Source organism: Panthera pardus, unplaced genomic scaffold (genome assembly GCF_024362965.1).
Source record: "Panthera pardus isolate Hobbes unplaced genomic scaffold, ASM2436296v1 HiC_scaffold_27, whole genome shotgun sequence".
NCBI lineage: Eukaryota > Metazoa > Chordata > Mammalia > Carnivora > Felidae > Panthera > Panthera pardus.
The window spans coordinates 86,738,647-86,756,534 of NW_026526843.1; the positions used below are offsets into that span (position 1 = coordinate 86,738,647).

The 17,888-nt window shown below is 47.1% G+C and overlaps 1 protein-coding gene across 3 annotated transcripts in view; it reads left to right on the plus strand.

The window, feature by feature from the left end:
* Window positions 1-17,888, plus strand: part of NDP (norrin cystine knot growth factor NDP) — a 52,229-nt gene that overhangs the window by 20,686 nt on the left and 13,655 nt on the right. Inside the window, exon 1 of one of the 3 annotated variants that reach the window (XM_019417336.2) lies at window positions 4,690-5,104. The exons of the other annotated variants lie outside the window; for them this stretch is intronic. The gene's annotated coding sequence lies outside the window, so the exon portion shown is untranslated. Of the gene's footprint in view, window positions 1-4,689; window positions 5,105-17,888 lie in introns of those variants that run through there. 3 annotated transcript variants of the gene reach the window in all.

Below are 17,888 nucleotides of genomic sequence, written 5' to 3' on the forward strand. Positions count from 1 at the left end.
TGATGGCCTTAGGGAAGAAGCCTTCCTTGTGTCTTCTATCTCCTATCGTTCGTCAGCAACCTTCGGCCTTCCTTGGCTTGTGAATCCATCACTCTAGTCACACGACCATCTTCTCCCTGTATGTCTTCACCTCATCTTCCCTCTGTCCGTGTCTGTCTCTATGTCTAAGATTCCCCTTCTCATAAGGACATCAGCCATATCAGGTTAGGGCCCACCCTTGGGACCTCATGGTAATTTGGTCATCCCTGTAAAGATCCTATTTCTTTTTTTCAAGCCTATTTATTTATTTTGAGAGAGACAGAGAGTGAGCAGGGGAGGGGCAGAGAGAGTGGGGACAGAGGATCTGAAGAAGGCTCTGCACTGACAGCAGAGAGCCCGATGTGGGGCTCGAACTCACAAACTGTGAGATCATGACCCGAGCCGAGGTCAGACGCTCAACCGACTGAGCCACCCCCATGCCCCTAAAGACCCCATTTCTAAATAAGGTCATGTTCCGAGGTACTGGAGGTTAGGCCTGCAACGGATGGTTTTCGGAGGGGACACAATTCGACCGATAGGAAGACCCAAACTCTCTCCACTGGCCAATAAAACTTTATTTTATTTTATTTTATTTTATTTTATTTTATTTTATTTTATTTTATTTTATTTTTTTAACGTTTATTTATTTTTGAGACAGAGAGAGACAGAGCATGAACAGGGGAGGGGTAGAGAGAGAGGGAGACACAGAATCTGAAGCAGGCTCCAGGCTCTGAGCGGTCAGCACAGAGCCCGATGCGGGGCTCGAACTCACGGACCGTGAGATCATGACCTGAGCTGAAGTTGGACGCTTAACCGACCGAGCCACCCAGGCGCCCCTAAAACTTTATGTGACGTATAAGACTGCTGTTTTCATGTCCGGCCCAGCTCCTATCACTTGTCCCTCTCCCTCTTTCCAGCCACCTTGGCATTTCTGCTTCCCAAGTTTGCTCTTAGCATTTACATTCAAATGCCACCTCCACGGGGTGCCCAACTCTGCTCACCCCATTAATTCAGCCCTCTTCCTGGGCTACTTCACTTACTCTTTATCTCATTACTGTTTTGTTTGCCTCATAGCACACGTCACACTCCGAGGTATATAGGGTGGCTCTCCCTGTGGCAGAGGCTACCGGCAATCTACCCACCTACTGGTCAACCTCTTTGATCACTAAGAAGTAGGCATAGAGCAAGCTCTTTCCTCCTTCCCTCTTGATCCCTGAATCGAGAGGCGATTTCTAGAGTCCCCACCGGTTATCTTGGATTCACGAATTAACCTGCCAGGGAACAGAAGCCAAGAACAGTGAGCACGACAGAAGTGGAAAGAGTTTGAGGTTTTTGGTGACACCAGGTCCTGGTCTCACGGTTCGTGGGTTCGAGCCCCATCCGTCAGGCTCCATGCTGGCACCGCGTGAGCCTGCTTGGGACTCTCTCTCTCCCTCTTTCTCTGCCCCTCCCCCACTCATGCACACTCTCTGTCTCACTCTCTCAAAAATAAATAAGCTTGAGAAAAAGCCTTAGTATAAAAGAGAATAAGAGTATTCACCTTACAGGACTGTTGTGTATCTCTCTGAAAGAGACCATACGTATAGAATATTTCGCTCAGAGCCCAGCAGACAGTAAAAAAGCATTAAATAGTTGTTGTTATTATTATGGATAGGTATTTTTGAATGAATACTATCCTATTCATGAGGATGGTAAAGATTAGTATTCTCATGGAGAATTAAAAACTGTGACTAGCAGATTATGCTGGTATGTCTGGATTTTACATACACACACACACACACACACTCGCACACTCCTATCTTTATCCATGTAGATATGATATGAAATGTTATTGGCTCTCGGTGGGTACCTCGATAAGTATTGATATATAAGAACTACGGGTCTTGCTGGGAATTTTCTACATTTGAAATTTTATAACAGAGACTATAGTAGACGGTCAGTGAATCGGAAACCATTTTTTTATTTGGGGAAGTGGCTAAGAAGAAGTAAAGGCTACATTTCCATCTGTATGCTAATGGTGTTGGTTTGCCTAAATTTGGAAAATTGAATGCTCAGGTCAGGACACCAGGTCGCCCATCTCAAAAACTGTTTCTTGCTAATTAAAGCAGAAAGGAATTTATTGGCAGGATCTTGGTGGGTATGGTGATGGGGGGTACCGTTCACAGAATCACGTGGAAAGCTGGAGATCCAGGCTCATAAAATTGTGAATACCGATGTAGCCAAAAAGAGCAAATTGCTAAGGATGCCTTCTTGGACCCTGTGTGCCCAGGAGAGCCACCTCACGTGGCTGGGCTCTGTCGCCCCTGACATTGGCTGTTGTATCCTCCGGGCTCTCCATTCCAGAACAACCATGGAGAATAACCTTTGAATGTCTGCATGTGTTGGCCACTCCTCCTGGATGGCGCATCCACCTGGCTCTCCAGCTGCCCAAAGAGGGGAGAGGAAATACCTCCTCCCTTCAGATTCTGCAGGGAGGAGGCAGGACCTGTCTTGGGATTACCCATCCCTTTCCAGGTGTTTGGATGCTCGGCGGCTCCAGTAAATACCCACGAGAGCTCCCAAGAAAGAGAGAGAGAGAGAGAGAACCTGAAAGCAGCACCAGAAAACAAAGGCTCAGAAGCGAGCCCTTAAAAGATTTCCCATCCAGCTGATAGACACCTCCTTCTCAGAACCCCGAGTGCATGTGAAATCGCAGCAGGAGTATTTTCATCCCTTTTGGCATGGGTGGAAATTTAAAGGGAACCCTTCTTCCTCAGCAATGTTTACAACAAGCCAGTAAAGTAACCATACGTGGCACAGCGACCTTTCTGAAAAGCACGATGTGAGAAAAAAAGAGTTCCTGTCGCCAGATGCCTATTGATAGGCTCGGAAACGGGTCTTCTGGAGCCCAATGGGCGGAGGCGAAGCCTTTCTCTTGAGAAGGGAGCAGATGGTATTCTTCGCCACCCCTGACAGAATAAACGGCTGGAGGAAGCAGTGGGGCTCCATCTGGGAGAGAGCCGGTCTTCTGTGGCCAAGCAGTCAATGTGTTTGCGATCTTTACACTTCTCTGTGGTGCTCTTGCAGAAGGGCAGGTTGTACAAGGCTGGAAAATTCCAACCGGGAAGGACCATACACCTCTTCACGTCCCTTCAGAGCAGATAAACTCTGAGAAACCCAGAGGAAACAGATAGTAGGGCGGAGTGGTGACCACACGTTGGGAAAGCCACAAGGTATTTATTTAAGAGAAATGAACAAAGGTGGATGGGCGTCAAGCTGTGATATTTGAACGTGTTGGTGGCCAAAGAGTTCATCCTCCCTCCCGATCTGACCCAGAGAACTGAGCCAGAAAATGTGTTCATGACTATTTCCATGGCTCTTACTCAGCTACAAGTCATTTTCCCTTTCAGATTGTTTCCATTTTTAAGGCCCAATTTCCATTTGCTTTTTTGATCTTCTGCTTTTAAGACATTTGGCCAGTATCATCATCGGCCCTAGTGCCCGGTTTTCTTGCAAGGCTTTGAACTTGTCATTTCTCCTTCGGCCTTGTAGGTGGATTCTGTTTGTAACTGGCAGGTCCCAGGTAGACAGAGTTTTGCTGATGGGGCAAAAGGAAAGGCTTCTTCTCAAAAAGGTAGAGGTATAACTGAACATTTGAAGACACCTCTTGTAAACATCAATGACTGTTTAGAGCAAAAGTTCTGTGGAAAAGTAATGACGTGATCATCAATTTATTAATGAACAAATGAACATGACAGTTTCGGCATCAACAACCCTATGGACCTCCCAAGAGAAATTTCTTCTTCAGTTTTATGATACATTTACTCTTCCGTGAAATGCCATTTTAAAAATATTCTCAGTTTAATTCTTCATCAGGGTTATTTTAAAAAAAATCATTCTGGGGCTGTGTCCGTGTGACATAAAATAAGGCATAAATGGTTCAATGGTTCTTTGTGTTCTCCACAAAAATTGCTTCATGGTTTTCTGTCTTAATTTTAAGCTTTTGAAGGAAATATTCCCCTTTGTCTTTTCACAGCTCCTAAACAGCGTTATCCAGCTAGCAAGCACTTAGCGCCCACACATAGTGACCTTTGCCACTTTTGTTACAAAACTAGCTGTTTCGCTGGTGAGTCGGCCTTACCTATTAGTTTCACACTCCTCTATTCCAAGGAGCCAGGGACTGCACTTCCTCATGGTTTCAAAATCGTATGGAGAGTTACCTGTTAGTTTCACACTCCTATATTCCCAGGAGCCAAGGGCTGCACTTTCTCATTGTTTCAAAACCATATGGAGAGTTTTATTCTAAGTGATGCAGATGAAGGCACTTATTAACGTGCCCTTGTGGATTTCATCATGTACACGCTGCTAGAAATCATGTAATGGATGAACAACTCAGAAAAGAGCTCTCGCCACCCACACACATCGTGATGAAACGGGGCAGCGTTTTGCACTTGCTTCTACAGCATCGCCTGAGAAGTCGTTCTGATTCCCGTCCCCCTCCTCCCTTATACTTAGAATCTCAACTTCATCTCGGGCAGCTGCTGAATCGTTAAACAGAATGCCACCGTCCCTGTATTTCCAAAACTACGACTCTTCCCTGCGGACTGCCCATCTCCAGGGCATGCTTGCCAAAGAATTAAACCCAGAATATTCATTCAGCCTCTTGTTATTCCAAAAGGCGGGTGGGGGTGGGGGGAGGAAACTTCCTCGCCCTTGCCCTTGTTCTTCTGTGTCGTTCCCATCCCATCGTAAGATGCTCCGTGGAAGGGAGCCGAGCGGTGGGCAGTGGCCGAGTCCCCGATAAGGAGCGCCTCACATTTCCGTGGCATTCTCATTTGCTAGTGCGCTGCTGCGGCCGCACGCCTGATTGATATATGACTGCAATGGCACTTTTCCATTTGACATTCTCTCTCTCTCTCTCCCTCTCCCTCTCCCTCTCTCTCTCCCTGTGTCGCTTAAACAACAGTCCTAACTTTTGTGTGTTGCAAATATAAAAGGCAAGCCATGTGACAGAGGGACAGAAGAACAAAAGCATTTGGAAGTAACAGGACCTCTTTCTAGCTCTCAGAAAAGTCTGAGAAGAAAGGAGCCCTACGTTTCCCCCAAGGTAAGCAGGAAAAACAAACGCTGACGGCTTGCCTAGGAAATTGCTTCTTTCCAAACCGACCATTTCATCCTCCTCTCAGACAAAGAGACAAACTTTAAATACCACTTAAATTTGCATTACTTGAATTTGCATTAATCGGTAGCATGCTAGCATTGTGGGTTTTTTTTTTTTTTTTTTTTTTTAAATGAACGGGTCTTTGAAGTCTGTGACAGAGCCGGGGAGCCTCTCGGAGAGGCTGCTGGAAAATCCCTTTGGGTTTGACCGAAAGAGATTTTATTTTCGAACTCTCTGCGTAGTTCGATGGAACTTTGTAATGGTTCTTATATCTGACCCGGTGAAAGGAGGCTGGGAAGGAGCATTGGGCGACATGGATTCCTGGAGCCCCAGTATCTTCCCCACCGCCCTCATCCCTGTTACAATGGGGGCACTATGAAGGCGGGCAACCCTCCGAGTTTAAAAGCGCACTGTTTACTTTTATTACTACTTCTGTATGCTGCTGATCTCCTGCCAGGGCTCCGCCGGAGTGCTTAGAATGACTTCAAACAATAGGCAACATTTATTTCTAGCTTTCTCTGTCACGCTTTGCAGGAATCCTGTTCCTTTGCACTCTCCTCCCAATGTGCAAGGACTTCGCTTTCCGTAGACGCAGTCAGGAGCGCCGGGGAGAGAGAAGGACGGGTTTACTATAGGATTTTGATTGGGCAAAAAGTCCAAGGAAATGCATGCTGTTTGCCTTGGCCTTATCGCAAAGGGTTATTTTTAGTAGTCAGCTTGTCCCTGCGGCTCGACCGATGCTACACTGTCCGAGCGGTGACCGAGGAAGGATGCTCCCACCAGCGCAGGGACCGGGACCTGTAGGAATGACTCCTACAGACACCTGAGGAATATTCGGAGGGTTCTTTCGAGCTCCTGAATACAAGTTCTCTCTTTAAATGAACAATTGGGCTGTAGGAGGCCTGGGCATAACTCTTTCTTGAGGGACGGGAAGTTTGTGTACAGAATGTTAATGACTCAGAACGCGTTGTAACTGAGGCTCATTGTAATTCACGAGCCCAGATAAACCTGCAAGAAGAGTAGACTCCCTTCTCCAGTGAGATTCAGGTGCAGCAAAGGAAGCTCTCTGGCGAGATGGGAGTCCCACTCCCTTGCCCTTTGTAACTGTCAGTAATAACAGATATGGATGCTGTGAAACCGTCTCTTCGTTTCTAATATTCGTGTATTTTAATTTACAAGGAGCTGGCTACGGCAAACTGCTCCGACATGTAACGTTAAGTACCTGGTATATTTGAAAATGTGGAGACGCCTGCAATACAGTGTCGGCTGTGGGTGTCAGCCACATACAGCGGGGACTGCAGAATGCTTCTCGAGTGTGTCCTTAGACCAAATGCAAATATCTGCCCATTTCCTTCTCGCCAGTCTGGCTTCTGAAAGTGAACTTTAGGGTCCTATTCAGTTTATGGGGAACTTGCCTGATCTTCTCTAATAACTAGCCTCCCGGGCATTGCTGAGTGGAAATGCAGCTTCTGAATGAGTTCATTTACAACTTTGGGCTATTCGCCGTTTGAGAAAGCCTGAAACGATACTATGGGTTCTATTGCTATGCAATTTTATGGTGATTTTTTTAAACTACTGCGGTTAACAGAGCCATCAGCTGAGTCGAAACAATAGTCTTCTACTGTTATTCAGACCATTGTATGAGAATGTCTGAACACAAAATGCAAAGTTTTGCATCATTTACTTTAAAGTACGTTTGGTTCAGGTAAAGGGACAACTGACCGAGGCCTTCTTGAGCGGCTCTGTAACCAAGCAGCTGACACCCACAGATGGAAACATGCCTGTGGAGTTTTCAATCTTAATCCGGGTTCCAGTGACACTGTCAAGGGGAAAATAAATCATTTTTCAATACATTTAACAATTTCCAACTCATTCGTTTTTCCTGGGCCCTTGAAAAATGTGAGTTTCTCGGAATCATAGCCACCAATGGTGGCTGGCAATTTCTACCAGACCTTAAGGACTCAGGATTCAAGTGCTATTATTCTTACTGGTGAATTATTCATTCCATCATTCCTTTAAGAAATTCCGCTAGTCCTGATGGATGCAAAGGTGAATGAGGCATTGTCCCATGCCTTCATTCTCAGCCTGTATGCCCTCTGCAGTTAGATTTGGGGACTGCGATGGACTTTGCCAACGGGGAAACGGGTCAATGACTTTCTTGTAACAAAGAGCTATTTCAAATATCTGCTGATACCCAGGCTTACGTGAAATGATTGTCGCTTATCAATGGGTTTTCTTTCCATTTGTGACGAAGGGGTTCCCCTGAGGCCTCTATCACCGGATCTCGGGTACACATCACTCAAAGCTGACAAGGCCCGGGCCTTTCCCGCCTGGGTAGAGGAAGCCTGGAAAAAGGGCAGTTAATCCTTTCTCTGCTCCCTTGAGCACACTTTGGAGAGGATCACGTGTTGTCTCTATCAGGGATGGCTGTGAGTCACCTACTCAGCAGCTGACATCAGGGCCACTGGATGAATCACTGAATTAAAAACATGCCCGGAGGAAGATGCTATCACTGTCTCCCACCGCTCACTAGTCCCGCCCCCAGGATCCGAACCAGTGACCTCTGGGGTCTGGCCTAAATTCAAGGGGGCCCCTGGGAAGAAGTTGCCGGAAGTCATTCCCCAAGCCTAGGTCCCAGGCAGAGCCACACGCAGTGTTCCTTTGAAATAAGGCAGTCTTGTGTTTTCTGGCTTCGGTAGGTTACTCGGGGGAAGACAAAAAAAAAAAAAAACACCCTGAAGACAGCATCACCAGAGTCCTTGATTTCTCGGTCCTTATCAGCAGATAAGCCCCCGTGGTTGGATTAAAATGCCTCTGACTCCCTGGGGTGCCTGACTCACCCTAGCCAGCCTCAGCTTCTTGGCCAGCGGCCTCTAAGGCCAGGCTCACCTCTTCCCATGACACTCCGCTCCTGCTACTTTGTCCAGGCCACCTCTCCCCGTCCCCCCAGCCCCCCCCCCCCCCCCCCCCGGGCTGGGCCAAGCAGGGGCAGAAGGGATGGGGAGGCAGGTGGAATGACCGAAGTGCTAAAGCAATGGAAGAGAGCTGGGCCATGTGAGGGTGGGTAAGCTCCAGGGCCCAGATCGCTGTGGCCTGCCCTGGGCTGTGATCAGCTGTCATTTCCTCTTTGTGTATGACACTGTGGAACATATTAAAATTTCTCGGGGCTGGTATGTGTGGAATTCCTCTGATGCCCCACCTCACCAACTTACCCGGACAATAAAAGCAAGGTTGTAAGCCTTTGAACAGCTGGCGGGCTATATATTTCCCCGCTTTCTTTCGCATAATCTAATTCAGAAAAGAATCCAGCTAGACTGGCAGTGCCACGTCTGGGCACTTGTTGCCTGCAAGTCCTTCCTCCGCCACCTCCTTCCCGCCCGCCCTGGAATCTTCCTGGGTGGCATGTGGCTTTTATTTTCTTTTGCTCTCCACCACTCGCACCCCGCCCCCTTTTCCCTGCGCCGGAGCTTCTGCCATTGTGAGCTTTGCTCTTTTGCCCTGCCTGAGTTTCCAGACAGCCTGGGTCCGGCTCCATCGGGGGTGGGGGGGAGGGTTGGGGGGGAGAGCAGCCCCGTGAGGTCTGCTAGGATCGGGGGGCTTCTGGAGCCCTTGAGCCTGAACCCACTCGCAGAGAGGAGCAGGGCTCGGCCTGCCCCTCAGGCGGTTGAGAGCGGGGCTGGAGTGACCCCGGGCTGGCGGGGACAGGCATACCATCACAGTGACCCGGCACATCTCCTCCGGCGCAGGGCTGGGGGGTGGACAGCTATGGGAACGCCTGGATGCACTTCGGCCTACATTAAGAGAAATGTGATTATTGTCTGTTCCGGGGACAAGTGGCTTAAAACAAAGCTCCCTGGATCCTCAGGCCCCACTCCGCCCCCTTTCTCCGTCCTTCCCACAGCCGTCCCTTCCCAAGGAAAAAGAAGGACAGACAGGGTTTTTCATTTGGCTAGCACGAGCTTGACTGTCTTTTGGAAACCCAATTGGGCGAAAGGGAGAGGGAAAAAATGGATCCTAGCCGGAGCTGAACTAAAAATGCATGGGGCCGAGGAGATGGGGAGGACTTTTTCTCCCTCCCTTCCTTCCTTCCTTCCTTCCTTCCTTCCTTCCTTCCTTCCTTCCTTCCTTTTTTTTTCTCTCTCTCTCCTACCAGCAGAACAACCGTTTGGTTTATGAGTTGCCAATGGAAGGCACTGGGCTTCTCAATTAGGCATCCCCATTTAAGAGCCTCATGCAAACCCTTCAAAGATGGGTTTAAAAGCATCCTTGAAAGATGCTGCTAATGTCTTTGGGACCAAAAGGTATCCAAGAGCAATCGACGATGCAGCTTCCTATTCCTTTTCTTTTCCTGGGGGTTTTCGTAGTCTTTTCTGAATTAGCTCAAGTTCATTAAAAGACCCAAAAGGAGAAATTTAACACAGCTGAATGAAAATGAGTCTTTTCCTGTTCGCTTGACAAGGGGTGGGGGGGGGGGGGGGGAGGAAAGAAAGAGAAGAAAGAACCCTCCTCTGCCACTTCTTGGGTTTTAATATGAATTATTCCATACAAGTCCCTAGGCTAGAGGATCTATTTAAAGACGCCTGGCAGCATGAAGGGAGAGGGTAAAAATACAACCGCTCTTTTGTCCATCAAAGGTTTTCTTTGGGAGGACATTAAGAGCATTTCTATTTTCCTGTCTGCCCCTGCCAGTGGCAACGTTCCAGCTGGTAGTACCCACTCCTCACCAGTCAGATCAGCAACCATGAACTTCTGTGTTTGATTCGGGCAGAAGACAAAGGGTGGGGAATCCTTCCGAAACCCCCAAGCGTGTGCAGCGCGGCGGGAGAGGCTGGTATAGAAATGAGTGCTGGCTCGGCTGTTCAGGTTGCATGCTGCAAATTCACACACACACACACACACACACACACACACACACACAAACACCCCACGTTTGAGTTTCTGAGGACGATTGTGCCGATGGCTGAGAGTTACACCCCCTAGACCCATTTTCAGTCGTCAGAATGTAACACCCTGGATGGGGTTCACAGTCTGGAACAACCGCTTTCTTGTTAGAAAGAGTGCTGACTCAGAAAATTCAAAGAATGGGTAACTTCAGTCGACAATATATCCCCAGTGCTTAGAATCAGGAATTCATCCAATTGGGGTCCGTTTCGCCCTCATGTCAAAATCTGCACATGAACGCTGACTGGTAGCTTTAAACTGGTTTCTAGAAGGTTTGCAGTGGATGTGTTTCTCTTTTTGTTTTTCTGCAAAAGCTAAGAATTTTTCAGACAATTTTCTCTCTTCCAAAGCCTGGCTCAAGCCCAGTTTTTCCTTTCAAACTGTGATCCAACCAATTGCAGTATCCTTTAAAAATGAAAGGGCAACAGGTTAATACATTCACAAAAGTTGATGAACTGTCAGAATGTCACAATAGCCCTAAACAGGGCGTCCCCTTCCGTCCTGCCATCAATAGGGAATAAAAGCAGGGAGGGAGCCGGTCACGGGAGAAGCAACAAAAGAGAAGGAGGAAGGATTATTTTTGATGTTCAAAATCTGCCACCCCACATTTTCAAATGGCACCATTTCAGAAAAGGAAGCTTCCTTCAGTTTCACCTACTCCCCCGCCCCCCCCCCCCAGGAAGAGGGGTTTGAACTCTGAGGTTGCCTTCTTTACTTGGCATTAGAAAAGGAGGTCAACTCTTCGAGTGAAAAAATATCCCCATCCTCAGCTCTCAGTGAAATGTAGGCACATACGTGCCTAAAATGGACGTGAAAAATCAAAGTCCGATTTTTTAAAGCACAAGGCGATATTTTAGGACTTGATACATTTCTGTGATTTTTTTTTCTTTCCTTCAAACTATGGGAAATTACTCCTTTTCGGAATTTAGATTTTTCTTTTGAGGTTGGAAATCCAAAGGCAGCAGAACGGAATTGTTCAAGGCGGACTGACAATCAAATGTCATGGCTAGCCGTAAGTGTGCAGAGTTTACGCAAAGCAAAAATACAAAGGGAAAACCCACAGCCCAATGAGTTCAGAATTCTTAGCAATATGGGAGGAAAATGTACCCGGGCGTGTTTGTATTTTCACCTTGCCCCTTTGACGGAAGTCTGCATGGATTACAAGAGGATTGAATTCGGTATTCAAATCCCACCGTTGGGCAGAAAAGGCCATTTGAATGGAGACTGGGAAGAGCGAGTTTGTCCCATTGTTTATGCCCCATTTCTAACTAAGGGCTCTACAGCTGTTAGGTGAGATCACTACCCATCATTCCAAATCATTGTTGCGGGTGAGGAGATTCAAACGCAGCTTTGGAAACACTTTGCTGGATACTTTGAAGAAAAGCCAACATACTCATTTGGCTCCAGGGCAAAAGGAAGCCTGTACCCTGAGCTAACATTGGTCACCTCTCTTCTCCTAAGGCCACACCAAAGCCAGCAGTATCGAATTGCACCGGCACTAGGGTCCCCAGAACACCTGGTCACCTTTTCTTTCCCGTAGGGAGAGCAGACCTTCATGCTCTGGCAGGACTGAGTCCCCTGGGTTGGGTATCTCAAAACTCTCACCCCTCATGGGAAACCCCCTTCAGGGGAAGAAAGAGTGGGTAAAATGTAGGGAATCTTCCCTCTCTGAAATTGGGCTATTTGCAATCGTTGAAAGAGCAGTGGCAGATTTTGAACATAAAAAAAAAAAAAAAAAAAGAAAAGAAAATCCTTCTTCTTTCTCTTCTGTTGCTTCTCTTATGGCTTCCGCTCTGCTCTCCCTGTTTTCACGCCCTGTTGATGGAAGGATGGAAAGGGGCTCCATGTTTAGGGCGGTCGTTGATTCGTGGCACCGTGGAAAGGCCACCCCTAAGCATTTTCTGACAGCTCGTCACCGTATCAGCCACAGCTTTCAGTGGAGTGGTAGATTTACAGAAATAATCCAAACCCCCCGAGGAAAAGACTTCAACCAGATCGTGCTTTTTGACACACACGGGTAATCAGACGTCATCACTTCCAATTTATGCAAGGTTTTGTACTCTAAAAGTCGGTTAGTTATATCAACCATTAAGAACTCAGAATGGGTCTTTTCATAGAAACTATAGAAGCCCACAGAAGCCCAGCACTGGATCCAAGAGCCATCACCAACAGGCAACTCTTTTAAATTTTTTTTTTTTTTTTTTTAACGTTTATTTATTTTTGAGACAGAGAGAGACAGAGCGTGAACGGGGGAGGGTCACAGAGAGAGGGAGACACAGAATCTGAAACAGGCTCCAGGCTCTGAGCTGTCAGCACAGAGCCCGACGCGGGGCTCGAACCCACAGACCGTGAGATCATGACCTGAGCCGAAGTCGGACGCTTAACCGACCGAGCCACCCAGGCGCCCCAAGGCAACTCTTTTAGATCCGAGTCCCCACCCGGGGCTTCAGGAATGTACCTCCACTAGCATAAAGGTTCTATGGATGCTTTACCAAGCAGAGTGCCTTGCTCTTGACCGCTAGGACCTTATTCATTTTGCATCCACCAAGAAGACGACCCTTCTAACTAATCTTCCTCTTCTATCCCGAACCAGAGTATCTCAGATGGCCCCACCAGGGGATGCCGATCTGGGGCTCAACCTCGGTTTAGGAATAAGGTCATTCGTAGGAAAAGTGCAGGAGGGTTGAACTCAGTTTATATCACCATCATCAAAAGAAAGAAATCCACCATTTCTTCCATGATTGGCTGCCATCAGTGTTTCTCCTCTCCCCATTTGGTGGAGACTGGAAAGAAACACTGCAAATTTTAAGACAAGTCTAAGAGACATGGGGACTGGTTACATATCCTCGCCAACCACTTACTATGAACAGCATATCACTAATTTATAACTATAGTTGGTACATTCAGGGACTGAGTCAATTGGTTATTTAGGGCTATTTTTATTTCAGGCCACCAATATGGTCTCATCAAAAGGGCAAATTCTTATGGCTTGACCTTTGGTTTTGCTTCAGGCCCCACGTTACAACTTGTTTGGACTTTTCTGCAATCATTAACTTCTGGAGTAAGAAAGGAACCCTTTCTTACTGTAGTATTGCTTCGGGGAAAATGAAGCCCCAAAGCACTTGCTGTACTCTGAGAAGGTAGGATAGAGTTGGAGGATGTTGGAAATGGATAAAACCCCACCAACATCTAGAGCAGTCCGTTCATTTTGTACATGAGAAAACTGTGTCCCAGAGAAGGCAAGGGACTTGCTCGGGATCACACAGCCAGTGAGGGGAAGGGTTTCTGGTTTCAGGGGCGCCTGGGTGGCCCAGTCAGTTGAGCGTCTGACTTTGGCTCAGGTCATGATCTTGCAGTTCGCGAGTTCGAGCCCTATGTCGGGCACGCTTCTGTCAGCACAGAGCCTGCTTGGGATCCTCTGTCCCCTTCTCTCTCTGCCCCTCCCCCACTCATGCTGTTTCTCTCTCTCTCTCTCTCTCTCTCTCTCTTTCACACACAAAAATGATCTTTTAAAAAAAATTCTAAAAATGCTCTTCTGGTTTCAGAATGCAGTGGAATAATTATCTAATATTTCTAACAAATGAGTGCAGAACACTGGGGCATGGGACACTGAACCCAGGCTGGCAGTGGGTTTGGGGAAGAAGAATTGAAAGCTGTAGGTAAGCGGGAGGTTGACTAACGAGAGGCTCCTCTGGAGGTCCCGAAAATCAGGATTTTTAAGTTTCAGTCAAGTCTCAAGGTCAAGTCCTCCCACACCAGTCCCTCCCCAGACAGTAAAACTATTTAATCCAAGGACACACACACACACTTGACACTTGACTCATCCTCAGAAATCACTTCTATTCCCAGTCCTTCTTTTTTGCACCCTTCGTTCCTCCGGGATCGTGATTTACTGCCTTTTTCCCAGGCTGTGGTCCTCCCCCCGCGCCTTGCTTGTCCCACCACTCCTCTCTCCATCACTGCCACTGCTGCCTTTGGCCATGCGTGGCTAGGAATGCAGGTTGTGAGAACACAGAGTCCCATCCCAGACCGGAAGACTCAGGTCGACTTGCAAAGAAGTTGCCGTCTCTCTCCCAAGGTGCACCGTGGAGGCAGGCGTGGCCTCACACCCCACGCGCCCCGCCCCCCCCCCCATCGGAGAATAGACACGGGGAGATGACAAGGGCGCGAGCCACACCCTCCCCAGTGACCTTGTGGTTGCCCAGCCTCAGTACCGCTGCCCCCGGGTCAGCCCGGGCTTGACTGCTTGGCTGCTTACTGATGTGCCGCCAGATGGGAATAATATCAAAAACCATTCGTTGAGCGCATGGCATGCTTTATAAAATCCAACATGCTGTTTACAGTTTATAAATTAAGTGCCTTGGGAAGAGGCATCTGACTTATTCTCCAAGGCATCTAGTTGACTAGATCCAATTGGAATTCTTGGAGTTCCTGAAAAGGAGTTACTTAGCACTTCACACTCTCTGATTAGACCTAGAATTCTTTCTTTTTCGAAAAGCCTAGGTGTGATGCGTTCTCTCAAGGCAAGCTTTCTTCCACACTTCAGTCTTCTCTTTTTCTTTCTGGCCGTTCCTTTGAGAGAGGCTGTGTGTTCTGCCATGTTTACCCTTACTTGTGCCTGAGAGGCTTGTTTAAATTTTTTTAAATGTTTTTATTTAGTTTTGAGAGACAGGGAGAGAACATGAGTGGGGGGTGGAGGGGGGGTGGGCAGAGAGAGAGGGAGACACAGAACCCGAAGCAGGTTCTGGGCTCTGAGCTGTCAGCACAGAGCCCTAAATGGGGCTCGAACTCACGAACCGCGAGATCATGACCGGAGCCAAAGTCGAATGCTCCACCGACTGAGCCACCCTGGCGCCAGGGTTGTTTTAAATGATAGGAAATATCAAATCATTCTGTCTGTTACACTGACGCCATTCCGAAGTCATGATGTTCTATCTGTTTAACTTAATCTTCTTAGAAATGATGCAATGCGTGTTAGATATGAATTAGATGTTAAGAGAGTTGATCCTTGTGTCCAAAAAATTACCCAGGAAACAACAGGCCAAGCCTCTTTGCTCGTAGATGCAGTGAGCTGGAAGAAGGCACCAGAATAGGCCCTATTTCCCCCCCCCCCCCCCCCCGACCCTTAACTGTTATCTGCTAGAGCAAAAGGAGACACATCGTAGGTGCTTAACGAATGTGTGTTAAATACATATTTGTACAAAGAAGCCACAGGAGGGGCGCCTGGATGGCTCAGCCGGTTAAGCATCCGACTTTGGCTCAGGTCACGGTCTCACGGTTCATGGGTTTGAGCCCTGCGTGGGGCTCTGTGCTGACAGCTCAGAGCCTGGAGCCTGCTGTGGATTCTGTGTCTCCCTCTCTGCCTGCCCCTCTCCCACTCGTGCTCTGTCTCTTTCTCTCTCTCAAAAATAAGTAAAAAATATTTTAAAAAATTTAAAAAAAGAAAAGAAAAGAAAGGAGCCACAGGAGGCATTACTTGCATCTATTAATACTGAAAACAGCCTCCGGGTGGGAATATGGATACCCAAGCACTGCCCTCTCTCGCCTGGCAAGCGGGGCAAGAATAAGGCCATTCTTGGCACAGGCCGCTCGTCTTAGCCTGTTGCCGGAATAACTTGTGTGAAACCAGCAGTCCGGCCTCTGCCAGGCAGAAGGTCAGCCCAAGAGTGAGCTGATCTGTGGACACAACACCATCTCTCACCCAGGAGGCTGGGCCCGCTGTAAGCTCTGCTATATTATTTCCCCGAGGATGACAGGTGGGGAAATCTGGGCACCAGTTGTTCTTTTCCACTGGTATCGTTTGGAGGGTAGCTCCAAAGTCGGGCACGCGGGCCTACGTGCCTCTCCTGCCGGCAGAGGCTCTACATTGGAGGGATGAGAATGTAGGCTCTGTACGTCGGCCAAGTCCGTGTCTCAGAGACCGTACCCAGCGCACGGGGCGGCCCTGGAGCTCCTGAGTTCAGCAAGAGAGTCGCTTTCTCATTCAATCCATCGCTGGCCAGGCCGAGGTTCTCAGTCTCGATGGGCAGCATTTGATTTTTGATGCTATGTGGCTTAAAAAAAGAAAGAAAGGAAGGAAGGAAGGAAGGAAGGAAGAAAGAAAGAAAGAAAGAAAGAAAGAAAAGAAAGAAAGCAAATTGGAATTAGTTTAACTTTGGGAAAAGTGACAGGAGCTCCTTCAAGACAGACATCAATTGCCGCTAAGCAATTTACGGCGGTAAATCAGGGCTCTCGAGTGATGTGAATTTCCCTCATTTTCGTGTTCCTCTTCGTGAATGCTTCCCCTGACCCTGTGCGCTTCTCCCCTATGCACCCGCCACCAACATGGCGTTAGGACAACTTGATTTAACATTGCTCTTTGTTTGAGCGTGAGGTTTACTTCTTCTTCCACACGACGGTGGCGGTTCATTCGATTTGAGCGCTTCAGGCAAAAATCCCAATGTTAAGTTGCAAGAATCTGACCTTTATATTTTGAGAGCTCTGTGAGTTCTGTGGCATATGTACATTGCTGCTTGGATTCTTGTTTCGGAGTTTAACATGAAAACTGAACAAAAAGTACCATGCTTTGTGAGTGTGTGGCAATGAAAAATGTACTTCTTATCAGCAGTAAAGTAACATTTTCCCTGTCATGCTTTTATACTTTATCTTTATTACCACTTCTGGGTTCAGCTTATCTTCAACGAGAAAATCAGATAATAAAGTTACATTTTGTGTGACATTAACTATCTCTTTGCCGTTATATGCTTCCCAACATTCGTTGGCAAAATACTTTTGCAAAAAGTATCTTTACTTTTTAGGAAAAAAAAAAAAATTCAACTGTGCTTGCAATTCAGGATGTTGCTACTAGGTGGCAGTAGTGCTTAAGAACCAAATGATCCACCAGGAACAATGTTTGACTAAGAAACGAGACTAGCCCCTACGCGGCTCAGTCGGTTGAGCAGCTGAGCGTCCCACTCTTGATTTCGGCTCAGGTCGTGATCCCGGGGTCCTGGATCCAGCCCTGTATCAGGTTCCATGCTGAGCCTGCTTGAGATTCTCTCTCTCTCTCTCTCTCTCCTTCTGCCCCCTCCCCCACTGGTGGTCTCTCTCTCTCTCTCTCTCTCAAATTAAAAAAAAAAAAAAATTAAAAAAGAGACTAACAACGTCTTTCCAATATTTATAAGAGATAAAAATATAATACTACGAAAATACTCAAACTGGCACAAATCGTAAGCATCCATTAACTTAATTGCTATTTTTAAGCCAAGTTTTGAAAAGACAAAGTGTAATTTTTTTGAATGAAATTTTGGATGGGCAATACATTTACAAGTTCGGAAATGCACAAAGAAAATAGATGTCTGTATACAGTGAAAAGTCTTCCTCCCATGCCTATCCTCCCGCTGTCACAAATAGCTCATCGTAGAACTTCTTGACTACCCTGCCAGAGCGACTCTGTGCCAATATAAATGAACACAAATATATGTTCTTATCACACACAAATTAGTAGAGTCACTGCATCCTTCTTTATACAGTTGCATAGTATTCCATTGTGTGAATGCTGTATAATAAATTTAGCCAGTCCCTTGGTGATGGGTATTTTGTGCAGTGTCCAACTTTATGCCATGACAACCAATGTTGGAGTGAATAGCCATATGCTTGTGTGATCTCACACGGAGGGTAATTCTCAGAAATGGACTAGCTGGGTCTCAACATTCACATATATAGGGTCTTGTTATTGGATGTTGTTTGCTTGTTTTTTTTGTTTGTTTGTTTCTTTGTTTTTGTTTGCCATCAAGCTATGGGTTTTTCT